The following is a 26,630-nucleotide window of genomic DNA, read 5'->3' on the forward strand; positions in this document are numbered from 1 at the left end:
TCGGGGGTGGGGGTAGGGTGTGTGCGGTGGCTTGGGGAGGCAGCACAGGCTACATCAACAGTTAAGACAAGTCTTATCCTGAGGAAGGGGACTCTGGGAGAGATGGGGGATGCTAGGGTCACTTGCCTCTGGAGTCTTCAAGATGTTTAGAAAGTCAACAAAAGAGATAAAATTGAAGATCCTGAAGAAAGCAAAGAGGGTCACAACCGAGGGCAGACAACCAATAAAGAAGTGACATGATTTCAACACTAGAGGGCATATTTGAATCAGGAAACCCAGTCAGCCACCCAAACACTGCCCTTGCCTGCACTGGATCTAACTAAAGATCAGAAAAAAAAATGTGGTACAAAACCAGGAAGCAGAAAAGTGTACTAAGCAGAGCTACAGCCTGAAGAAAATAGAATCTGAAAGTCAAAGCATTTCCCATTACAAATGTTCTTATCATCTCTTAGGTACACACACACATACACACACACACACACACAATCAAGCAATCCTTTTTTTTTTTTTTTTTTTTTCCAAGTGAGGCTAGAGAGATAACTCCATGGTTAAGTGCTCTTCCAGAGCATCCAGGTTTGATTCCCAGCACCCAAGATGGTTCACAACCATCTATAATCCCAGTTACAGGGCATCTAAGGTCTTCTTCTGTCCTCTCCAAATATCATACATGCAAGTGGTGCACAGACATACATGCAGGCAAAACATTCATACACATAAAATGATAGTAATAATTTAAAAAGAATAAATGAGAGTGGTGGTAGTGCCCTTGCATGTGGGACTTGGCAGTTATCATTGACCTTGGGCTGTGGGGCAGAGAGTATTTTTTCCAACAGAGCTGAACAGCAGCAACCATTCAGCCTGTGTGCCCTCCTGGCCAATGGCTTATCAAGATAAAAAAAAAGTCTTATCTATTCCCCTCAAGCCTGTGGGGCTTTGTGTCTCACTTGTACCTGCTAGAATAGAAGAGAAATTTTGCCACATTTCTTCTGAGGATAAATTGAGAAGGAAAAGATCAGACAATGTCCATTCCACTTTCTGGTTCATTCTTCCTGCATCTATCAACTGCATCCTCTAAGCAGTCCAAAGCTACCGTGTTATGATGAAGCCTAAATTAGCCAGAGAGGCCAATGACAAAGTCCTGAGCTACATGTACAAGTGACCTACTGCTTGCCAGCTGCCAGGCCACGCCTCCTCTCACCCCCAGCCCCATGGCCCAGCATCCCAGCTTCCCAGGGTCCCAGCTCCAGCTACCATCTGGCCACAGCCTCATCCGATACTCTCAGCCAGAACTGCTCTGCCAAATTCTTCTGGAATTCCAGACCCTCAGAAACCATGGCAATAAGAAAATGAGTATTGTTTTAAGCCACTGAGTCTTGTGGTCTTATTACACAACAATGGATAATTAGGACGAATAAATCCTTAAGGAATAACAACGAGTTCCAGAGAAAAACAGTCACTTTACTGAACAACCTTTTGTGTTCAGTTTTGTTTTGGACACTTTTTGAAGAAGTTGACAGTACGGAACATGTGTTTTTGGAGAAGAATTATGTCCTTCTTAGACATGGCTTATAAACTAACCTTTCCCCTGAAGATGAATTGAGATATTTTTAGATAACTTCCTTTTCCTTTTGTCTTTCTGTTTTGTAGCTGGGAAGGTTTAACTCTCCATTGCTTTTGGCAAAAGCTATGGGGCAGATTGTTAGACCCATTTACTTTGTCCACAGATGTGACAAACATGAAAGAGTGCAGGGATCAGTAGTACATTACACAGAGGTATGACTGATTTTTTTTCTCCAAACTGGAAATGTGAGATTTATTACTGAACATAATTTGGTAGGGTATAGGAGAGCATAGTAGAAGCCCCTGGGGATGCAGGGCCCATCATTTGTCCAGAAGACTGCAATTGAGAACATCTTTGACTTCATAGCTTGATGGAACAAGCTACTTCTCAGCTGCCTTATCTTTAAATTCATCTGCATTGAACTTAGTGAAGCCCAGCAGCTAGGGAAATAGAACTTGGTTGGGGGAGGGGGAACTTAATCATATGTTCTTTATTATGCAGCTTGGTACAAATAGACATGATGACCTGGTAGATGTGAACCCTGGGCACTGTGCCTTGGGGCTTCCCAAAGGCATGCATACCTGTCTGGAGCCTAGAGTCGGGACAGCACTGAGATTAGAGACATGAATAGCTGCCAGGAAATTGTCTCAAAGGTCCCTTGGGAAAACAGGCTGTGTACACACCCATGGAGGCTGTTGTTTGTAACCCTTGCACACTGGTTCACCACGGGGTGTTATGTTTTTTAAGTTAGTGTTACAATTGAAAGGGAAATTTTATATTAGTAAGTGTGAAACAAGAGAGAAAATTGTAAGGAACTAATGAAATCTCATGCAGAATAATCACCCATTTCTTAACAAGAAGTCACAGGAATTACACCTCTCTGCTCTCAAGGACTCTGAGGAAGACAAGCAGGATGTAGCTTCCAGCAACCAAAGAGGAGTGTCTTTGTAGAGTAATGGAATAAGATTTCACTCCTCCTACTACAGAGTCTAACCTATGTGGTTAGAGTCTGTCTTCATTCCTTTTCCTATTGCTGTGATTAAAATGCCATATCAAAAAAGCATCTTCATAGAGAAGGGGCTTATTATGGCTCATAGTTCAGGAGCATGGTCCATCGTGGCGGGGAGTTGGGGCAGCAGATCTTGAAGTAGTTTGTTTTTTTAAAGATTTATTTATTTATTTTATGTGAAGAAGGCATTGAATCCAGTTACAAATGATTGTGAGCCACCATGTGGTTGCTGGGAATTGAACTCAGGACCTCTGGAAGAGCAACCAGTGCTCTTACCCCCTGAGCCATCTCTCTAGCCCGAAGTAGTTTGTTATAGCTCAGCCACCACCAAAAACCAGAGTGAAAGAGTGAATGCTACCTCCTCGATACCTTTCTCCCAGCCTAAAAATGGGAACACACACAGTGGGTGGATCTTTTCACTTCCATCAATGTAATCAAGATATTCCCCCACAGACATACCTGGAATCCCCGTCCCTCAGGTGATTCTAGACTTTGTCAAGTTGACAGTTAACACTAGCTATCACAACCTTACACCTTGTCAACTTGATATTCAAACACATCATTTTAAAGCCATAATCTTCCACCCCCTGTCTCCATAGATGTGTGACTGTATTATACTAGAAAATGTATTCGATCTGACTTTAAAAAGTCCCTAGTCTTCAACAGTCCCAACACTTTAAAAGTCCAACATCTCCTACCCATGAGCTCCTCCTATAGAATAAAAAGCAAATTACATATGTCTAACAAATGACAGCACAAGGAGGAAACATTATTTCAAAAGGAAAGAATTCCGGCACAGCAAAGAAAGGCCAGACCAAATCAAGATCGAAATCTAGCAGGGAAGACCTCAAATCCTGTAGCTCAGAGTCCAGCATCTGCAGCAGAGTGCAATAAATGGGCCTTCAAAGCCTTGGCCAGCTCTACTCCATGCCTGCAGTCTTCCTCAGTGGACATCCCAGGGTCCTGGCATCTCTAACATCCTGTGGTCACCATTGCACCATAGGGTTCAGCTTCATCCAGTGTCTTCTCAGAGGTGCCTTCATGGGCTCCAATGCCGACATACATTGTCTGGCCTCAGTTGCTCTCTGAATCCATGGAGCAGAATTCCACAACACCCATGCCCCCAAACCATGTGGGCAGTGCTGTCAAGTTTTACTGCCACCTTTAGATGCAACCTTTGTGTTAATCTGGAGGAAACACTTCCCTGGACAAGTTGCTGCTAAGGATCAGAGAACCCTTTTAAGTTAGACATCTTCACAGGATGGAGCCTCCGATGGGTAGAGCTTTGCCTTTGGGCTCCTTTTGTCTTGTCCGGGAACAGTGCAGGGGGATCCGTGGCATTAGTTGCTTTAGCAATCAAATGACCCCTATTCCTGTTCCTGACAGAGTCCCTGTTTGCCTCTCAGCATTAGTTTTACATTGCCAGTGATTAACACCCTCTATAAAGCTAGGTAATTTCAACTAGTTCATTTCCTCGTACTAACACCTGTGTCTTCAAACATCTTCCCTGTGGTTTCGCCTGCCTGCTCTCTGAAAATGTCTTGTCACCTTCTGTCCATTGCTCCAATCTGTTTTCTCCTGTGGGGTCATGAGAGTGACAGGACATTTGACCATTGTCATGTCCTCCTCATTCACTTCTGTCTGCCTGTAGCATCCTCTGGGGCTGAGGTCCAGTCTGTACTTTCATCTTTGACGAGAAAGAAATTTCTTCTATCTTAAGTGCTGGCACAGGATTCCTCACCTCGAGTCTCAAGTTGCCCTCTTCTATTTTCAATCTCTTGGTCCCAGGCCAGCCTTTTTGTGTTACAGACCAAGAATAATTCCATTTCAATGAGAAAGGAATTTTTTCTTTTTTTCTTTTTTTTTTTTTTTTTTTAAATAAGCCATTTCAGTAGCCATCAAACCTGTTTCTCGAAGTATGGCCACATCTTTGGTTTCTGTACACTTCTGGATAGTGCTGGTTTATCATAGTCTTATTAAGAGTAGCACCCAGAAGGCCAAAGAGTAGCCTGGATTCTCTAGGTCTCTAGCTTCCTCATTGTTGATGTTCCATTTTCTGGATACAGCGTTATCTACCATCTCTGTGATTCCACAGCCAACTATTGGGTGCCTCAGTCTAGATCTACCATGGAACCACAGTTGGCTCATTCAAAAATGAAATGGTTGCATACACTGACACCAGTCCCTCCAGACTTAATGAGGCTAGTAGGTCAGTGGGTCAGAGTGCCTATATCTCATACAGGCATCTGGATCCTAGGCCTTATGAACTAGGAAGGGCTGGACGTTTCCCTTTTCTTCCTTCATTATCTATTTGAGAATATGCATTTTAGGGTAGAGAACTTTTTATTCTGACATAGAATTACCCCCATTTATTTCTGATAATTTTTCAACCAATGTTGGGTTTTTCAAGTACGACTCAACTTTGTCCAAATGTAATAATAATCATCCCCCTGCCTCACCCTTCCTCGTTTCTTCCTGATAACCATATCTGCTCCCTTCTCCTTGTGTCTAAAACAGTTGGGTATAGCCTCCATTCTCTAGGGTGAGTCCATAGGCTCCCCTATTGCCTGACCTAAGTATTTCTTCTGCCTCTCGTGCTCTACCCGTACTCAGATTGTCAGTGGCTGCTGTCGGTGTGCAGTCATTTGCCCAGTCCTCACCTGGCTTGTCTTTCCATGATAATCCCCATGTTCCTGGGCTGACTAGAGCAGATAGTACTTTTGTTTTTCTTTCCAGCCACGCCCTCTCTTAGCCAACCTATTCTGACTACTGGAAAATGCCTTTCCCCAGCACACCCCAGCCAAAACAGCACCCATCTTTTGCTTCCCTGGGGAATGGCCCACATCTAAAACAGGACTCCATTTATGTTCTTGTAGTGTCCAACATGAGTCTAAACAGAGAAAACAGGTACTGGTTAAATTGAGCAAACAAATACATTTCTTTACTTATAAAAATGGAATTAGAAATGATTGAAAAATCCCCATGAGTCAGGTGCACTGACACGTGCTTTTAGTTCCAGTTCTTGGGAAGCAGGGCCAGGCGGATCTCTGAGAGTTCAAGGCCAAACTGAGAGTTCTACATCAAGAGTTCCAGGACATCCAGAGCTACATAGTGAGTGAGACCCTGTCAAAAAAAAAAAAAAAAAAAAATACTGATCATTCTTGAAAATGTTGATACAAGTTGCAGTTCTCAAAGAAAATAAGAGAAAGTTTATTCAAGAATCAACATGAATGGCCGTGTTCCAGGAATGCAGATTTAAGTAAGCCCAAATGTCATGTTCCAACATGGGAGGAGTTTTATGAAGTTTTTATAGTAACAGAGCAAAAAAAAAAAAAAAAACCATAAATCAAGATATATTAAATATCAGTAGAGGGGCTGGAGAGATTGCTCAGAGACCAAGAGTACTTAGTGCTCTTACAGAGGCTCTGGGATAGACTTTTAGCATCCACATGGCAATTTGCAACCATCTTTAACTCCAGTTGCAGAGGATCTGACACTCTTTTCTGGCCTCCTTAGACACTGCCTACATGTGGCACACAGATATACATCCAGGAGAAACACTTACTATATAAAATAAAAATACACAAATCTAAAAAAGAAAAAAAAAAAACCCAACCTGTTGATGGAACCAGATGTGGCGGCTCACACCGTTAATCTCACCACTCAGGAGGCAGAGGCAGGCAGATCTCTGTGAGCTCCAGGCGAGCCAGGGCTACACAGTGAGACCATGTCTTTAAAAACTGGTAGGAATGGAAGGGTTATAGCAACAGAAAAGAGGGAAAATCTATTTATAGGCCTCAGATGATATCTGACAGCATTTGTAAGCCTTCAGGTCTGTGCAAGCTAGGCATCTGCTTCTTTATTTCAAAAAGATTTTACCTGCTAGTCACTGGGATGTTAGGTCAAACACAGAAGTGAACAGCAAATGACTCTTTGGAATGGGTCACCAGGTTTCTTTATTCTGTTATATTGTAACTATTTCAGACAATAGATAAGAGATACAGAGTTTTCTAAAGTTGCCAGGAATGCTTTTTTTCTCAATTATCCAGAACTATTATCTTTGTTCCCACTGAAACATTGAAAAGGAAATGTGTGTTTCCTCCTTTACTTCTTCGGCCACTTTCTTCTAGAAAAGGTGACAAGGTCAAGCTGACAATATGAAGAGGAAGAGGAAGCCCCAGAGGAAAGGCCTTTGGAGGAGAAGCTACTGGGATGTTTTTTTTATAACATGCAAGCTTGATGTGGCTTTATTTTTATGCCCCATCCGCGGGCAGCTAACCCAATCCCAAGTTTAATAGCCAGTTTTATAGTCTAGTTTTAAAAGATGTGTATAGGGCCAGAAAATGGCTGAATGGGTAAAGTCACTTGCTACCAAGCCATGGGCCTACTTGGTGGAAGGAGAGTTATCCTCAGACCACCACTTGTGTTGTCCCGCTCTGTTCCCTCACCCATAAAGGCATGATTTGCTAAGATCAGGACTGGTGGCCTGAGAGGAAGCGTGAGTCTGAAAAGGCCAAGGGTGATGAAACCTCAGGCAATGGGGGCGACAGGCTTCAGTGAGACAATTCCTTTAATTTGGGGGAACAAAGGGATTGGGTGGGGGGGCTTCGAGAAGCCAGGGCCAGGGTGCTGAGGATGCCTCATTTGCATAAAGAGGAATTCCAGGTGCTGCTGGACATGACCTTATAAGAGGAAAGGAAGTTTAGCCTGGTTGCTACTATTGCATGCAACCTCCTCTGGTGTGAGCAAAGGTTGGGGTTGGAGGACGTGCAGGCCTGGGACAGGAGAAGGAGTGGTCCCATTCCTACCATTCTTGAGACAAAATTTCTGGGATTGGACCTGGCTTGACTGTACTTCTGCTCCAGACCAGCTCCTCCTGGTTCCACAGTTCTACGGCCCTATACACATGCCTCTACTTATGTATGTAAACACAACCAACCAACAGGCAAATATTTAAAAAATTAAAATGTGAAAGTACAGAGAAATCCAAGCATGGCAGTACACACACACACACACACACACACACACACACACACACACACACACACACAATCTATAAGTTTGAGATAAATGGGAAGTTCAGGTCAGCCAGGGCAGTCTTGTGAGAGAGACTCTGTCTCAACAAACAAAATAAAGAGAACATTCAAGTATGTAACATGTTTTCAAATATTTTACTTAATCAAACAATGGCTGAAACTTTAGAGTGTGACTCCTTGAAATTTAAGCAAGGATAGACTCCATCATAGTTGTCAGAAGAATCACGAAGGTGAGACAAACTTCGCAGAAGCAATAACGTTACATCATGTGAGTGGTACACACTGAGAAAGGTATGCAGACTAAGCTCTGAACACACAGGGCAGTGGAGATTCACCGAGTGAGGAGGGCTGGATGCAATTAGGGAGGAACAGATGAGAGCAGTGGCAGGGCCCTGTAGGAGACAAGGGTGGGGACCAAGGTGACTGATTTTACAAAGGACATCTGGGCTTTGCTGCCAACCAGCCCCTGGCATCGCTCAGTTCTTACATCTTCCAGCTACAGAGCAATGACACCAGACTACAAGTTAAACATAGTTCCTGTTCATGGCTTAATAAAGGGTCTTAAAGGATGAATAGATGGTAACAGGAGGTGGCAGCAGAGGGCAAGGTGTTAGGGGCTGGATAGCACCTGTCTGTGTGTGCCATATATCCAGAACATGTTCAGAATAGATCATTGGGTGTATATGGGTATGGCGTATGTATATTTAGGAAATAGCATTAAGTAGGTGTTTTTGAGGGTATTTCTGCATATGTGTGCATGCCCAGAAAATAGCATAGAGGTGTGTTTGTGTGTGTGTGTGTGTGTGTGTGTGTGTGTGTGTGTGTATGCACTCCTGTTCACAATGTAGCTAATAACCCAGCCCAGCCAAAGGAATCTGAGGTATGGAAAAGCTTTGAGGATAATTACAGAGCAGCAGTGACACTGTCCAATAGGGGTACAGTGTGAAGGATATATGCAAGTTTATACTTTTTGTTAAAGCACAAGGTAAAAAGTTAAACACATTAAATATCTCTTGGTAAGATATTTAATGCTAAATTTCAAGGTATTTCAACTTGATAAATATGAACATGTATTATTTAGGTAATTCATGGTTTGATTTGGTTTTTTAACTTCAATATATGTATACTCTCTACTTACCATATATTTCTATTTGGATATGCAAAAGTTCAAGTGACTAAAGCCACCTAGGACTGCTGGCTGTCATTATACAACCCAGACACAGAGGATCTTAACTCTGGCAGTAGTCACTTAGTTTTTCTCTGACTATTACGTTTCCTCTTTAACCTTTGGCCTAGAGATTAAGTGGTTTTGTGGTATGGATATTGAGTGTCCCAAGGACCTCAAGTTAAGGTTTGTCCCCACAGGGTGGTATGTTCAGAGGCAATAGACTCTGTAGCAAGTGGGGCCTACTGAGAGGTCCTTAGGTCGCTGGGGATGTGTCCTTGAGGAGGTTAGGGACAGTGGTCCCCTCCTCTTTATGTTCTTCACAGTGAGGTCTATGGTTTTGCTCTGCCAGGTCCTCAAGCAACTCTGCCAGCTTCTTTACCACAGGGTGAAAGCCACAGGCCACCTGATAATGGACTGAAGCCTCCAGAACTGTGAGCCAAGACTTTGTAAAGTTGGTTATCTTGGGTGTTTATTATGGTAACAGAAAACTATGCCAAGGGGGCTCCCCCTCTCTAAGGAGAAGGGGAGGGACCAATGGGAGGATAAGGGAAGAGAGTAGGGCACTGTGGTTGGGATGTAAAGTGAATTAAAAATAAATTAAAGAATAAAAAACTAAAGGCACTGGCTGTCCTTCCAGAAGACCTGGGTTTGCTTCCCAGCACTTCCCAACTCTCTGTAACTTCACTTCCAAGGACTCCAATACTTGCAGGCAAAATACTCATTTACATAAAATAAAAATAAAGGTTAAGTTAAAAAAAAGAATGAAAACTAAGGCAATTGGTAGAACCTTTTCTAATACAATTCATTTAAACAACAACAACAAAACAAACAAAACCAAAAAATGAAAAGACAGGGGGGTTGCAAGGAGCGTAAAAGGCTGTTCTTCATAGCTGGATTAATTCTAACAAGAAAAAGCTCCAAAGATGTTAGGAGCTCATGAAATAGCCTTTAACCCTTGCTAAGCCGCAGAAATCTTGTGACAAAACAGCAAAAACCTGTTTTACTTTGTGTAATTCCACACTTCCTCATTAAGTGTATGGAACAATGTTGTGACCCTTCCTTAAGGCAGGAATCCAGGTTTCATAGGAAAAGCTGTGGGAAAGGCTAAGCAGGCTCTATCTGCATCCCAAAACCTGGTTGCTGTGGAATTTCTAGGAAGTGCATACACAGAATTAAAAGTGAATAGATTCTTAAGCTGAGCCAGTACAAAGATGTGGTCTACACATGAAGATGCCACGGGCAGTGTTTGGTACCAACAGCAACTTGGCTACACAAAGATAGAATGAACCTACCTAACTTTACTTTCTATAGGAATGGATTGGGGAAACCAGTTATTTAGTTCATTACCTGATGCTGTCACAGAGTATCCTAGCTGGATAATTTATAAGAAACTCATGCTTTTAGGAACTGAGATGGACAGGAGTCTGATGCTAGCCTAGCATCTGGTTGTTGTCTGCTGGGGCTCTTTTTACTTCATCGTAACCTGATGGACAGTATCCAGGAGTTGAGCAATTGTGATAGAGAGAGCTCGCCTGTATAAACAAAGCCACTCTGCCTGCTAATCCACGGAGCCATGAATGGAGCATCTCAGGACATAATCAGAACACCAAAGGCCCCACCTCTGAACACTGGTTTTGGGAAGTAAGTGTCCAGTACATTAACTTTTAGGAGCACCTTCAAACCGCGCCAGTAATAGACCTAAGACCCTCAGAGTCAGCAATGCATATATGCATGCATGCATATAAGTGCGGTGCAGAAGAGAGTGTGTTGGACCTGCTGCAACTGGAGTTCTAGGCAGTTGTGACCTGCTGGATAAAGGTATTGGGATCTGAACTCAGGTCTCCTGCAAATAGTCTTGATCACTCTTTCTCTCTTGCCCCTGAAGTAAAAATTTTATTTCAAGGGTAATCTTCAATAATTTATTGAGGTATATCCTGGAGGCTGAGAAGATGGCCCAGTGTAGTGGTGTAGACTTGTTACAAGTAACGCTGGAGGGAGGAGACGGAGCTGTTCCTCAGGGCTCACTGACCAGCCAGTCTACCTGAACCAACAAGCTCCAGGTCCAGTGAAAAGAACTGTTTCACAAAGTGAGGTGGGGAGCGACAGAGGAGGATGCCCAAGGTCGAGCTTTGGCCTCCACAAGCGTGTGCAGAGCTGAGCACACCTGTATGTGCACCTGTGCATATCACACACATGGCTACTTTCTGGGTTGAAGCACGGTTATTAAGTATGGGTCGCGACTGGCCCTCCTCCAGTGATTGTGACTGGCAAATGGATGAAGATGTGCATCGACCATTGTCTTAAATCAAAGTGAAGGAGTGGGGAGGAAGAGTGAGACTGGGGTACTTCATAGAGTTTGCATCTGTCTCGTGCACGTGGGTATGGGTATAGCCTGTGATAGGAAATACAGTACTGCTGTGGGCGAAAGTCAAGTGTGTTAATCACTCAGTCTCCACTGTTTGGGGGAATGGTATGAATAGCTTTGAAGGCAGGGCTGCTCTGGTGTCCCTGTATAGGTGATGCCCTAATGCATTCTGGGTGTGGCCCTGCTGCATTGTGCCCATGCCTTAAAGTTGAGTCTTCTTAAGTAATTGGAGAGGGCTTTGGAAGGTATTTCAGGCCAGATGTGAGGGATAGGTGGGGGGGGGAGGGGCTTACATGGAGGAAAGGGGAAGTCTGGGGTCAGTTGTAGAGCCTGTTGGAGAAGGGAGACAGCGAAATGGCATGAAAATATAAAGGAGAAAAAAGAGACAACTGTGACAAATCATCCTGAGAACGTGATGAGCGAGGGAGTAGAACTATAACTCTCACAGTGAGTTAGAAAAGTGATATTTGGGTATGCATTATTTAATATTGGAACACATAAAAAGACTGAGAAAGAATCTGAATAAAAACCATCCATCTGTGCTGGGATACAGGTATTAGTGGTGATGGAAACAGGGACTCTCAGCTGTGATCTTGTGTTTTGGTTTCCTTCATGACTGTGATATATTTATGTACTAAGATAATTTTGAAACGGTGGGGTATTGACAGGAACAGTTGACAATGACCATGGAAATCCATTCCAGAAGCCCAGAGTGAAAGATCAAAGCCCTCTCAGGAGGAGATGATGTGCTGCAAAGAGTAAGGAAGAAAACTTGTCACTTAATTGATAGTGACAACAGGATGGCCGTGATCCATCCTTTGTGTTAGGAAGACTATTTGGGGTCTTTAAATTCTGAGCAGCAGCTGGGAATTTGGAGGGCATTGCTGGTTCAGGAGACTCCTGTCCCCCATTTCCTGGTCCAGAGGTAGGCCTGGGGTCAACATGGGAAAGAAAACCATCCTGTGCTTACATCTGTCAGTGTCCTTCCAGAACAAGCAGAGAACAAGCCACCTGTGTGGTTGCCCGTTGTACTTTTAACTGTGTACAAATCCTAATCTGTGAATTCTGCGTGTTGCAGATGGAGGCCTGAGACAGAGACTTCTGAACCTCCACTGGAAAAGATCAAATGTGCAGAACTCTGCATCAGACAAGCCTGAGCTGAAGAGAGGATAGAGAGATGCTAGCCTGACAGGTGGGTAAAAATGAGATGATGAAACCCAGGGCACATCAACCCAGGGAGTTAGTTCATTTCCAGCCTTGTCACTGAAGTTGGGATTATATCCTGTGCCAGCTTTGGAAGGACGCTGTGGAAACTGTTCGCAGCGGGATTCCATTCCCGGTGTAGCAGGATCAGAGCCACCAGAGAGTCAGGACATTTTAGAATCCTCACAACATAAATAGAACCATAAACATGGCATGACAGCCCACCGATATGGGGGTGAGGCTCTGTGAGGCTGGCCCAGCCTTCAGGTTGCCTTCATGGACTCTAGTAAGCTGGAGACAAGCTGTCTTGATGAGCCATTCTTGCTGAGCCCTGCCCTTGATGGAAGATTGTGAGCAAAGTAAACACATTTGGTTTTTCATTTACATTCACAGCCACACAATATAAGGCAGTTATCATGATGTTTATTTACGATAAAGGAAGCCAAGATCATATGAAATTCAGTGATGGATTCAGAGCCACACAGCTAGCTAATGAGCTGCTTGTATTAACCTAAGTTTCCTGTTTTCTGATTGCTTCTCCTCACTATGGACTAGTTAGATACCCTGTGTTCTGTCCTAAACATAGAGTCCTCCATGTGGCGCAACTTCTGGCATCTGCTTATGTTATGCCATATATGCCTTTTGTCTATCATGCAGAACTGTCATATGACACATTAATCAATATTCTTATCCCATGTTTGGCCTCCTGAAAGTCATGGATGGGTTTGTCTCAGATGCTCATCTCTTTTCTTCTAGCATAGGCCTTGACCTTGTAGAGAAGGGCAGAGTGCATGTGAAGTCCATACCAGAGGGTATGAATGTGGATTTTCTTTGCAGTGATGACAAAGTGTGAAGAGTTCTATCTACCAGTACCAAAGTCTCCTTGAGGCTGTTAAGAGTAAACAGAGGCCAGGCATGGTAGTGCACGCCTGTAATCCTGGCATTTAGAAGCCCAAGGTTGATGGATCATAAATTCAAGGGTAGCGTCTGTGGATGTAGTTCAGTGGTAAAGAGCTTGCCACGTATGTACAAGGCTCTGGGCTCTACCCCTAATAACACTCCTCAAGCAAAGCAAACAAAAAGTAAACAGCCACAATAAAACAATTATTTTTAATTTTATCTTTACTATGTGTGTGTAGGTTGGAACACCTTACGGGAGTCAGTTCTCATTTTCCTCCATGTGGGTTCTGGGAACTCAGGTTCTCAAGCTTGGTGGCAAGTGCTCTTACCTCTTGAGCCATCTTGCTAGACCCACATCTTAAACATCAGGCAACTGAATTGCACAGTTCCACAGGAGTGGTGCTGGGGCCCCACTGACAGAGGCAAGGAAGAGAGAGCCCCTGGTGTAGGGGTGTTTTTATAGTCACAGAAGTAAAGCAAAGAAAATATTTGGTTACTATTATAAAGTGACTGTATTTGGTTTCTCCCATTGGAAATAGAAGAAACAACTAGACAGTCCACTTATGCTTGCAAATTAAACAACGCTTAGGTCGCTTCTAAGGGCCAACTGGTTTTGTCTGCTCAGGGGTATGTCAGCTCCTGCCTCTGTCTTAATTAGCTTTTAAAAAGTGAAGCTGTCTTTCTTGCTTCCTTGGTCTTTCCTGTTAGATAAAACATCTTTGTTTGGAGCTTGTATAAATAAACATCTTCAATAAAATGTAGCTGTAAAGTAAACAATAACAGGAACTTCCACAGGGCACCCCTGTTTCATTGGATTGTTAAAATAGTGACAAATGTGTTTCCTGGAGGAAGAGCAAACGTCTACCACTGAAGACACTGGGGTGTGCTGTGGCCAATATATCAGCTACTTTTCCTGTTGTTGTGATGAAGCAGCTGATGAAGTGATTTAAGAAAGGAATGGTTTGTATGAGCTTTTGTTTGAAGATACAGATCACCATAGTAACAGAGTCATAAAGCAAAGAGAGGTGACTGCTGGTGCCCCGCCCCTTTCATTCAACATGAGACCAGAGCCCAGGGTGCAGCACCACCGTATTCAGTGTGAATCTTTCCTCCTCAACCAAGCTTCTTTGAAAACACTCTCATAGACACAAGAGGTATGATTTCTAGGTAATTCTAAATCCTTTTGAGGAGTCAAGATTAATGTCCACTGTTAGTCATCACCAAAACTCATGGGGCTTGACCTCCAGAGTAAGACGGTTAAGGGATTAGTGAGACCATCAGAGGTGTTAGATAGTTTAGACAGAGGTTTCACGAATGGACTGATGCTTTCCTTGCTGGGCTGAGTTCTCATTGGTATGGGATTGGCCTTGGTGGACTGAGTTCTCATTCCTATGGGATCCGAATGGCCACAAGGTTAGGGACCTATGGTGCAAACCTAGCACGCTTACTGTCTCACATGCATGCCTCTTTCCATATGCACCTGCTTGCCTCTCTACCCATGAGGCCCTCAGCAGAAGCCAAGGCTCTATTCTGCTCCACCATAGGTATTCTGTTAGCATCAGAAGAGCACCTGGGAATTGTGCAAATGATAAATGTATCATTTCAGTTGACTTTGCTCATTGGAATTGTGGTACTGTGTTTTTCACCTGTGTGAATGTGTATGCAAAAGCATCACTACAACTATTTGAGAACTAAGAATAAACTTTACCTTTACGTTGTCCAGAATAGACAATGCTTATCTCTACACTTAGAATCTATAGGAACCCAGGAATGATGGAGGTGACTGCAAAACCAGAACATGGGAGTTATTTATTTTACAAAACATGGAAAAATTGTCAAAAATGTTAGTTAGCTTTAATTCTTTAATTGCATTTTGCATTAGCTAGATTATTAATTAATTAACCTCGCTGCTTAACAACCTGCCCCCAATTCTGGAGAGACAGCTCACCAATTAAGATCACTGGCTGCTCTTCCAGAAGTCTGAAGTTCCAGAAGACTGAAGTTCAATTTCCAATATTCACATGACAGCTAACAACCGTCTATATAACTCCACTCCCAGGGACCTGATGCTCCCTTATGGCCTCAATGGGCACTGTGCACACATGGTACGTGGTCATACATGCCGGCAAAATTCAAATAAAAATTCCCTACTCCCAAACTTAGGAAGGGTTGAATATCTCTTCTAGAAGTGCTTAGGATCAGTAACGTTTCAGACTGTGGAATTTTGTTTGTTGTTGTTGTTGTTGTTGTTGTTGTTGTTTTCTTCTTCAGATTTTCAAATACTTGTATTGGTTTTACTGTTTGGGCAACCCTAACCTGAAAGTGGAAGCACTCCAAAAAGCTTTGAATTTTCACAGAAGGGATGTTGAGTTTGTAGCTTAGTCAACTTAGCTCATAGTGCTGTAGGGTGATCATTTGAGCTGGGACCAGCTGGTAGACTTCCACTGGTTCTGCTGCATTGCTGTCCTCTGCTAATTGTCTGGGGGAAGATGGCATCAATGGGATGGCTGCCCTTTGTTCAGCATGTCTCCATCCTCCAGTCTGAGCTTGTTGACATGGAAGCTCGGCTTGAAGAAATGGAGAGAGGAGGGCTTGAAAATAACAGTGCAGCTCTCCCACATCCTGCTAGACAAAGCAAATAGCAGGATAGATAAGATTCAAGAAGTCAGAAAGGTCCAGCCCTTGACAGGAGGGGGAGCTCCTAAGCCACCTAGCAAAGGGAGTCGACAAGGGACACAAGGTTGTAAGCAAGAGTCCTTGAAATCTGCAGTACCACAGAAAATGTCAATATTTTACTAAGGGAACTAGCGACGTTACACAAAGGGATGCTGGAGGGGATGCTGTTTGTGTGGCTTATACCACATGACAAAAATCTAACGGGATGCTGAGATGGTCGTAGAGCAGAAAAGCCGCCGCGCACAGTCCCGCTTACCCATCACACTGTCTGGAAAAGCAAAATTAAGATGCTTGGCAGAGCACAGTTGGTGACAGGCTCCCCCCTTTGTTCTTTTATCTTCTTATTGATGGGGATGGGAGTAGTGGCAAACAATGAGTGTTTAGCAGGCAGAAAGGGAGGTTAAAAAAATGTAAGAAAGCGATTTCATCTGTCACTCAACAACAGACCCCACCCTCTTAAATTTGATGTGCCCGGAATGGCATCAGTTCTGCATGCTTCTTGACATTGCAGCTTCAAGTACTGTGGTTTTATGTGTTGAAAGAGTAAAAAATGGAGTGGGGGAAGAGCCAGTGGTCTGTGTCCTGGATCCTTCTTTCATAATTGAAGTTAAGGAAGGCTTCAACCTCTTGGCTTGATAACACCCCAACTCTACCCATTGTTACATTAATAGTCTTATACGGGTGGAGTGATACCAGCCTTGCATGTCTTTGGGTCTGTATCTATGGTTTTGACCAGTAGCAGTTATAAAATGGAAAAGACAGAAAAACCAAAACAGAGCAAAACAAAAAAAAAAAAAACTCAGGCTAACTGACTGGATTATAAACCAAGATCTACTACTTGTTATGTCCCAGAGTGTCATATGCAAAGACATTCCTAAGCTTGGAGTCACAGGTTGGAAATCAGCCTACCATGCAAACAGGATGACAGTGTAGTGACTCTGCATCTGATAAAGAAGAATCTAAACCAAAACTAGTCAGAAGAGATCAAGAGAAGCAGCTACCTACTAATAAAAGGGAACAATTCATCAAGAAGGTGCATCTATTGTAAATATTTATGTGCTGAGTCATGGTCCTCCCTGGTTCATAAAGTAGATGTTACAAGACATAGGAAACCATGATACAACAATAGTGAGAGACTTTTTGGGGGGGGGAGGAGCTAAAGATCATTTTATTTATTTGAGCTCAGCCTTGTGTTTGCCCTTTGGAAAACTGACCTTTTATGTTTGCAGAACTTTCTAGAATTGTTTTCAAACATTTTCTCTTTGCTCTTGTTAGAATCTAAGGATGTCAGTGACAGGAATCTCAAAATCTGTGTAACCTTCCAAGTACTCATAACTTTCAGAGAGGCAAAACTATTTCCCTAGTAGTGTAGCACCCATACCCATGTTCTCATTGTCTATAACACATTCTAATGCGGTATATATGAGTGTCCATTGGGTTAATAAATCCATACATTCTGATACTGGACAATCAATAGATGAGCTTCTCCATAACTCCAGCCTTTGCTTTGTGAGTCATACAAAGTCTCTGCCCTCAAGTTCAATGACATTTTACTGTTCTTTATCCATTCCAAGATTGCTTCGTTGAGGGTCTGGTACTTCCTCCTTTGGTGTATAAAATGTTTTTCTCCAAGGTCTTCAAATGAATGACTACATCTATCAAGTAACACTCTGAAATGCTGAAAGTCTTCATGGTATATGAATGAAAACACTCAAGAGTTCAGTCCCACATTCAGTTGCTGGTTTCACAGGCCACTCGTTGACTTTGACTGCTACAAGACAAGTGAACATCAGCCTCCATGTCCACTTCTCTCCTCCTTCGTCTCCCCGTGAGAGACTTTAATATCCAGCTCTCATATCTATATGGGGCTTCTATAGTTAAAAAAAAATCAGCAAGGAAACTTCAGAGTTAAATTATACCACAGACCAACTGTACTTAATAGATAGCTATAGAAAACATGCCATCCAACAAATAGGGAGTACACATTCCCAGAGGAAAATAAAGAGTTCCTAGAACTGAATGCAACGAGAGGACACCTTACCAGACCCTAGGGTGCAGCCAAGGCAGGCCTAATAGGTATGTTTACAGCTGTAAGCGCCAGATCTTAGTATGTGATGTATTATACACCTTGAGGTTCTCAAAAAACAGAAACTAAGACCCCAATGCATCTGATGGAAAGAAATGATAAAGACTATAACAGAAATAAATGAGAGAGAAACTTCAAGAACAGGGGAGAGAATTGCTCAAAGAGTCAGTTATTTGAAGAGACTAGTAAAAACTGGTGAACCCGTAGCTAAACTAACCAAAAGAAAGGGAAGGTACAAAGTGCTAAAATTGGAAATGAAGAAGGAGTTGTCATAATAGATTATAGTGAAATCCAGAGGACCATTAGGGAATACTTTAAAAACTTCTATTCCCCAAAGCCAGAAAACCTACAGGAAATGAGTACATTTCTAAATGTGTTTTACCTACAAAATTAAAGACAGGAGATATAAACAATTTAGTTAGAACCACAGTAAGAAGCGAGGCTGAGCAGTACCTAAAAGACTTCCCATGGAGAAAAGCACGGGATTCACTGCCGAGCAGGTTGAGGTATGTGGTCTACCAAACGCCCTTAAAAGCCTAACAGCAACGCTTCTGAGGGAGACACTACTGCTCTCATTCTATGAAGTTATTATTACCATGAGACAAAAGTCAGATAAAAACACAAGAAACTTACAGATCAATGATGAACATAGGAAAGAATTATGGGCTCTGATGAACAAAGAAGCAAAAATAGTCAACAAAATACACATAGATCAAGTTAAAGTACACATCAAGAAAATCAAAAGTTTAGGATCCAATGGATGACCAAATGGATTTCTCCTCAAGGACAGATGATTGTTTTGATATATGTAAATTAATAAATGTATATAAATATATAAAATAGACTTAAGGACAGAAAGTACATGATCATTTACATGGGTGCAGAACAGGCGCTTGAGAAAGTTCAAACTGCCTTCATGATAAAAATTCTGAAGAAATTTGGAATAGAGGAATTATATTACCTAAAATAAAGTCAGCATACAACAAAGTCACAGCCAACATTATTTTATGTGAGCTGAGAGCATTGCCTCTAAAATCTGGAACAAGACAAGAGTGACCTCTTCGCTCTTATTCAATACAGGACTGGGATTCTTAGCTAGAGCAATTAGACAAGAGAAAGATATATATATATACATATGTGTGTGTGTGTGTGTGTGTGTGTGTGTGTGTGTGTGTAGGATAAACTAGGAAATGAGATCAAGCTCCCCCTCTTTTGCAGATAGCATGATTATATACATGAAGGATCCTAAACTTTCAGACCTGAAAAACATGTCCAGTCATGTTGCAAGTTACAAAAGCAACATGTAAAATCAGTACCATTAATACCAACAGTGAACTTGTGGAGGGAGAAATTAGGAAAAACAGATCATTCACAATGGCTACAAAAGATAAATAATCAGGAACAAACCTAAAAAAGGAGGTAAAGAACTCTGCAATGGGCCCCTTAAGACAATGAAAAACGATGTTGCAGAAAACACTGGGTGCTAGAAAACCTTCTATATTCCAGGATTGGCAGACTTAATGGTATAAAACTGGCTATACTACCAAATTAACATCTAGATTGAATGTTTTGTGGAAATGCAAAAGATCATAGATTCCCCAATTCAGTCTAACGCAGAAAGAACACTCCTAGCAGTATCAGAGCTATCCTACAGACCACAGTAACAAAGACAGCATGGTACATGGACCAAACCAGATATGTTTATAAAGGTGTCAAAAACACATTTGTGGAGAAAAATCTATTCAGCAAATGGTGCTGCTAAAACTGTATAAACAACAGAAAACTAACCATCCATGTCTCTCACTTTGCCAAAAATCAAGTCAAAAGTGGATCAAAGACCTTAATTTAAAGCCCAAACTACTGAAACTACTAGAGGGAGACAGAGCAAACATTTCAAACTGTAGGCTGAGAGATTCTGAGTAGAAAAACCTCTCAGCAGCACAGGAAACAGCCTTCATAACTGACCAGTGGGAGTCCATGAAATTAGGAAAGCCTCTACGCAGCAAAAAAAAAAACCATGTGCAGAGTTCAGACAGCCTGAAGAATGCAGAATATAGCAACAGAATATCCATGCATCAGGTGGGTCTGATGTCTATAATACATAAAGAACTACACAAATAGGGGCTGGAGAGGTGTCCCAGAAGTTGAGAACCTATTCTGATCTCTCAAAAGACCTGAGTTTGGCTTCCAGCACTCACATTGGGTGGCTCACAATAGCCTATAACCCTAGCTCCAACAGAACCGCTGTGCACATGCACACACATACACATACACAAATACACTTAATATAAAAATAGATCTATTAAAAAAGAACTGCAGAGGCAGGCAGAGAAAGACACCCAGAGAGTGGGCCCTGTACCTCACCTGAGCACCACTATAGAGCTCGCCTTAGTGGCTGGGGCACAGGTGAGCCACTTGAGTGTTAAACAAGGGTGACTGGCATAAGTGTGGGTGAGCTGGCTTGGGTGTTAAGGTGATGCTCTCCACCCGCTAACCCCTCACCACCTGTGATAATCAGTAGAGCTGGTCCTGAGGTCATGAGAGCAGAAGAGCTGGTCCTGCCCCTCACAGGCTACATCACTCAGGAGAGTGGGCCCTGCGCCTTGCCTAGGCAACACAGTGGAGCTGGCCCTGATGGTGAAGATACTGGTGAGCCAGCCACAACAGTGAAAGCAGAGAGTTAGCCCAGTTCCTAATGGCTGCAGCACTGGGTAGAGTGGACCCCGTGCCTCAGCTGGACAGCACAGTGGAGCTGGCTCTGGTCGGGGCAGGTGAGCTGACCTTGAAAGCATGAGTGTGGGAAAGCTGACCCTGCCTCCTGCTGGTGGCAGTGCTGGAGAGCTCTCCCTGGGAGTGTGGATGTGGTAGAGCCAGCGGGCTGACCAGCTCAGCTATCACCCACACCCAGATCCAGGGCTTTGAGTTGGCTCACCCCAAAATCTACACCATCTATGAACCCTTGAAGTGCTGGAAAAGGCCAGTCCTGATGATATAAAGCTGCAGGATCTCCATGACACTGGGCAACAACAGGTTAAGTGGGAGGAGTCCCAATGAGGATCCAATATTGACAGTGTGGCAGAAGCCAGAGATCTCAAACCAGACCAACGACTCACTGCACATTTGTAAGTGAAGATGTGTGGACAGATGGTTCCTATGCTTTGTTTCATTTATATGTTGTTTTGTCTGTTTTACAGTTTCTCTTGGTGGGGAGGTTGCAAGAACAGAGGATGAATATGAAGGGATGGAGAGAGGAGTAGGACTGGGGTGCATGATGTGACACTCATAAAGAATCAGTAAAGAGTTGGGAAAAACTACAGCTACCAACAAATAAATGGAACAGTTCTCAAAAGAAGAAACACGAATGGACAACAAATAAAGTTTTTGTTTAACATCTTTTAAATTATTTTTAAAGTATTCAACATCTTTAGCCATCAGTATAATGAGATAAAAGGTATTTTGATATCCCACCTCCTGTCAGAATATCTATCACCAAGAAAAATGATAAATTTTGGGGGGAATGTGGAAAATAGGAGCTCATATTACTATTATAATAGTGTTCAGTGATGTGGCCGCAACGGGAATCTGTGAGGAGGTTTCTCAGGAAACTGAAGATAGAACGACCACATGAGCCACCTTATCGTCGTGAGCTCTCAAACACAGACTCCAAGACTCCGTCTTACCAAAGAGGGTGTGTTTGAAGATGTTTGTTGCTTATTTCCAGTTACAGGGCAATCAACGGCCTAGATGTTTATAAACAGAAGCAGTCATAAACTGATAGAATTTTATATAACCAAAAAGGAAAATACAGTTGCAGAGTTGCAGGACCATGTGGGGAGCAGGTAGATTTCTGAGAGGATGTGTGTTGTTGGCATGAGCACGGCCACGTCAAGAACCCAGTACCTCAGACCGTGAATGGCAGAGCTCTCCCTGAGTCAGGCTCGGAGGGATGGAAAAGCCTTCCTCCAGTCCACATGTGGATGTCATGAATGACTAAAGCCAGTGTGTACAGAAAGTCTCAAACAGATTCCTTCTCCTTGGTGACTTCTTGGTGACAACAGAGATCTTCTATCAAGATGAGCTAACCTGGTTCCCCTCTTTCAGCTATGTACAATAAATGCATCTCCTTAGTCCAGGTCTGTAACATAACTGCTGAGTTTCTAGCCTGCTGCTGGTGCGTCTCCATCAGCATGCACATCCTACCCAGTGCCAGTTTTTCTGTACATGTGTCTGTGGGTCTCCCTTTCCTCTGTCATTCCAGTCAGGACAACCCAAAGCCATGGAGGTCGCATCAGAACTAGAAAATATTATATTAAGGTAAACAATACAAAAGCACAAGTACTGTATATTCTCTCTCGAATGAGAATCTTGGTTTCTAGTTTATATAAACATGATTATGTGCTGAATGTCGGTATAAGTCAACTAGTGAGAAAGAAGAATCTGGGAGGCAAATAAAATGATTGAAGGAAGTGGGTGGAGAGCATCATAGAGCAAGAGTGACTGAAAGAGGAAAGGGGAATACAAAGGGGTTGGAGTGGAGAGATGTGGGTGAGAGGCAGGGGGAAGATTGATCTAAGCAAAGTATGTATGAAAATGTCATAAAGAAACCTAGCATTCTGTATGTGCATTAAAAAGTTTAAATCTGCTTATTAAAACAACAAAAAACAATATTGAACACACACACATACATACCTTCCCCCTGACCTTATTTTTTTAATAATGCAACTATTTGCATAGCATATAAATCGCCCAAAAAAATGTAATGTAAAAAGGTGTATAGGTTGTATGCAAATACTTTTTTTACTTTATATAAGGGACCTACCCATCCTCAGATTTTGCTAACTGGGGATTTCTAAAACCATTTCCCAGGGATACTGAGGGATACTCTGTGTGTGTGTGTGTGTGTGTGTGTGTGTGTGTGTGTATGTGTGTGTACATATACATATACACATATAAATTTTTTTCACATGGAGAAACTGAGACCAAAGAGATCAGGTTGACTTGCCCTGGATCACACAGAGAATAGCTAAGGTGACCTTTGTACGGCATCTTAGTGTCCTCTTCTGGGCATCTCATGGTAAGGTGCTTTCCCCACCAGGAACAACTGGTGTTACAGAGCTTTGAGCTCCTTCCCCTTTCCTAGTTACAGTTGCAGTCCTCAGGACAGCATGGGGAGGGGTCACAGAAAATGAAGGATGGCACTAATGGAGACCCTACTGCAAGCAATAAGTGAACTATCTGGAGTTGGTCCTCCACTCTGCCTGTGTAATTAGGCTGTGTGTTTTTCAACACCAACTTTGGATTCCCTCTTCTCCCCTGGCTACATCCTGAAGGCCCCTCCAACAGTTTAAGTGCCATATTTTACATACCACAGACGGTGCTCTAGTACTGTTCAGAACCAGCCCTAAACTTCTGTACACCAGAGCAAAGTCCCAGGGCCACTGTTGGGTTATTTGAAATAATTCCTCACTCTGGGCACTGTCTCTGGGAATATCTCTCAGGCCTCAGCCCTGTATACACAGGAGCACAGCTTGACCTACCTCCCCTGTGAACACCCCTCTCCTCTCTACACTATAGTAGAATTTCAGAAATCAGTGCTTCTTCTTCTGTGTTTACTGTGCAGAGGCAGGCATATGCTGCCATCAGCTGGCTGACGTCTTAAGAGGTTTGGTAACAACGCATTTCTTTCTTTTCTCTGAGTGCTTTTTCTTCCTTTTCTGCCCCCTCAACCCTATCCTCACTGTTTTCAGTGATGGTTTTAGAATCCTAAATATGGAAATAATGCATAAACTTTGCTTGAAATAAATATTAGTGCTGGAAAGCTTGCTATATGTCAGGACCTTTCAGGCAGGTTGCATGCCCTTACCTTCACACAAGGTTGGTGGGTGCCATTCTTGTCTCCATTTCAGAGTTAAAGATGAGTTGTGACATCTGGCACAGTCTGGTGTTCAGTGAGTATTCACCATTATTTATAAGAGTGAGGTCATGTCTTACTTTTTTGGGGTCAAAAACTGGAATGTAGGACCAGAGAAATTGCTCAGTGGGTGAAGACACCTTCTGCCATGCCTGGTGGCCTGAGCAGCCTGAGCTCAGTGGTTGGGACGTACATGGTAGAAGGAGAGAACTGACCTCTGCGAGTTGTCCTCTGACCTCCACATGTGCAGCCTGCCGTGTATACACCACCCACATAAAATATTTAATTGTTAAAAATAGGAATGAAAGAACATACAGGAATAGTGATACCAGAAGCATGGTGTACTAATTTGGTTTTTGTTTCTGTGATGAAGTACTGACACAAGCCAACTTGAGATGGAAAGAGCTTATTTTGTCTTATAGGTTATAAGCCCTGATGAAGGGAAGCCAAGTCCGGAGCTTCAAGCAGAGCCATGCTCACTAGTTTGTTCACAAGTTCTTCTTCAGCCACCTTACTTATTGAGATGCTGTCCTAGCCCACCTGCCTAGGATGGCATCTCAATAGTGAGACAGGTCCTCCCAAATCAATTACCAATCAAGAAAATATCTGAAAGCTGGAGAGATGGCTCAGTGGTTACATGCACTGGTTGCCCTTCCAGAGGCACTAGGTTCAATTCCCAGCACCTGCATGACTGCTCACAACCATCTGTAACTCCAGTTCCAGGAGTCCAACACCCTCTTTCTGGCCTCCATCATCAAGCTGAAAAAAAAAAAACAAAAAAAAAAAAACAAAAACAAAACAACAACAACAACAACAACAAAAAAAAAACCAACCTAGCCAGCCCCAAGATGTGTGGGGCTCAGTTTGGGGATCTGTGACAGAGTAAACAGCATACATTTTGCCATTGTGCCATTAAGAGCCACAGAATTTAGACTATTCTTGGGGAAATAACTGTTTAAAGGAGTTGTAAACATAATTATATCCTTTCCATTGTGCTTCCCATCTTTTTAGAGAAGAAGCAAGGGAAACAAACCTACCCACACACTATTCCTTTGGTTCCTGGAATGGCTCTTTTGCCTCCTGGGTTAATGCTTATCCCAAAAATTCAGTGAGAAACAGGATTTTACACATCTGTGTAGCTCATGCAACAATAGGTTGGCTGAAGTTGTACAGAATGGGACTAGGCTCAGCTGGGCAGAACCTGGTTGTGTCCCTCAGGAACCTGGGGGTTGGCTGACTGCTTCTTTCCAAGCTCTGGCTCAGCTGGGCTATTTGCTGAAGGCTGTTAAGCCTGGCAGGCTTCTGATCACATCCTAAGAGCAGGACAGAGCAGGAACTACCTGAAGGATGCTTCTCTCCTATCATGCATGGTTCAGGAAGAGTACAAGTAAAAGCACAAAGGCCTCTTCTGACCTAGGCTTGTCACCTCTCTGTTATTCTATTGGCAAAAAAAAAAAAAAAAAAAAAACATGTCACATGTTCAAACCTGAGTCAAGAGGAAGAACAGACTATTTGCCTTTGCTGGGACAGTTCTTGATATTGACCTTGACTTAAGACCAATAGGGCAGCCTACCCTTTGCCTCTGCCTTCTGCCAGACTGGGAAACCAGAATGTGAAATTTGAAAGCTTTTGCTTTACCATTGTTAATTTTAGTAGTAGCTGTGATTGTTCTTGGTGATCTGCTAATTACTATTAGTGAGATGCTATGTACATTTATGTTACAGAAACCTCTTCAGTATCTCTGATGTTAGCTGGGACTTTTTGCCTTATTTTGTGTGATGGCTTTGTGCATCTTAGACTCATGATGCCTTCGGAGTATGCAGCATGCTTCACTCATAAAATAGTTTGATGTGGAATCCGTGGGTACCAGTTGTTCTTGCTTGTCTGGAGATAAAAGCAGTAAGGACACCAGAGCAATTTCCAGTCTTGGGGATGTGCGTGTTTTCCTACATTTTAGGTGTAGCCTTTGGATGCTGTAAAATATGGCATTTCTTTGCTTCTCTGGATACCTTGGCGCTCTCAGCTGGCGAGGATACAATTTAGCTGGAAGGAGAAGAGGCAATGCTTTCACGCTGGTTATAAATTTACAGGACTTTTTCCAAGTTAGCATGGAAAAGACTTGCTGTTTTATGCTTCTTCTAAGTTCTAAGTCATAAAGCATATGCTAAGGTTGGCATGACTGTTGAGTTCTTGGCTGTTCATAGGAGGCCTGCAGAAGAAATCTTTGCATGATTGAGTATCTTTCCAACTCTCCTAAGTTATTTATACTGTGTTTATGCTTTGTCTAAGCAGGCTAAGCAGGCAGGCAAGCAAGCAAACAAACACAGGAACCCAATGCTGGTACCACAGTGACATCTAATTTGTCCTGATGGAACATTCAGTTAAAGTATTAGTGAAGCTGTATGTCACATTAATACTGTCAAAATGTCTGTGTTTTGGGGCTGGCTAAGTGGTTAAGGGAAGTACTGCAGAGGACTGTTTAGATTCTCAGAATCCTTATGGGAGTCAGGGTTCACATCTGCCTGTAATTCCAACTCCAGGATATTCGTTGCCCTCTTCTGGACTCTGAGAGCACACGCACTCACATGCACATAGTTAAAAATAATAAAAATAAATCTTTTTAAAGTTCATATACTTAGTGGCATGTTTCTGTCTGTATAGATTAACATAACCCAAGAGAACAAAACAACATGTGTACATGAATTAACAAGTGTC

General features: G+C 42.8%; 1 protein-coding gene and 1 pseudogene across 3 annotated transcripts in view; one reads left to right on the forward strand and one right to left on the reverse strand.

Moving 5' to 3' along the window:
• Rin2 (Ras and Rab interactor 2) overlaps positions 1 to 26,630 on the forward strand; it is a 201,180-nt gene that overhangs the window by 18,398 nt on the left and 156,152 nt on the right. For 2 of the 3 annotated variants that reach the window (XM_076929902.1, XM_034495200.2), the window contains exon 2: positions 12,218 to 12,331. The gene's annotated coding sequence lies outside the window, so the exon portion shown is untranslated. Of the gene's footprint in view, positions 1 to 10,271; positions 10,416 to 12,217; positions 12,332 to 26,630 lie in introns of those variants that run through there. The other variant, XM_076929903.1, reaches the window with a different exon arrangement.
• On the reverse strand, positions 2,202 to 2,320 carry LOC117704732 (small nucleolar RNA SNORA70; annotated as a pseudogene).

This window comes from Arvicanthis niloticus, chromosome 2 (assembly GCF_011762505.2).
Source record: "Arvicanthis niloticus isolate mArvNil1 chromosome 2, mArvNil1.pat.X, whole genome shotgun sequence".
In the NCBI taxonomy this organism is placed as follows: domain Eukaryota; kingdom Metazoa; phylum Chordata; class Mammalia; order Rodentia; family Muridae; genus Arvicanthis; species Arvicanthis niloticus.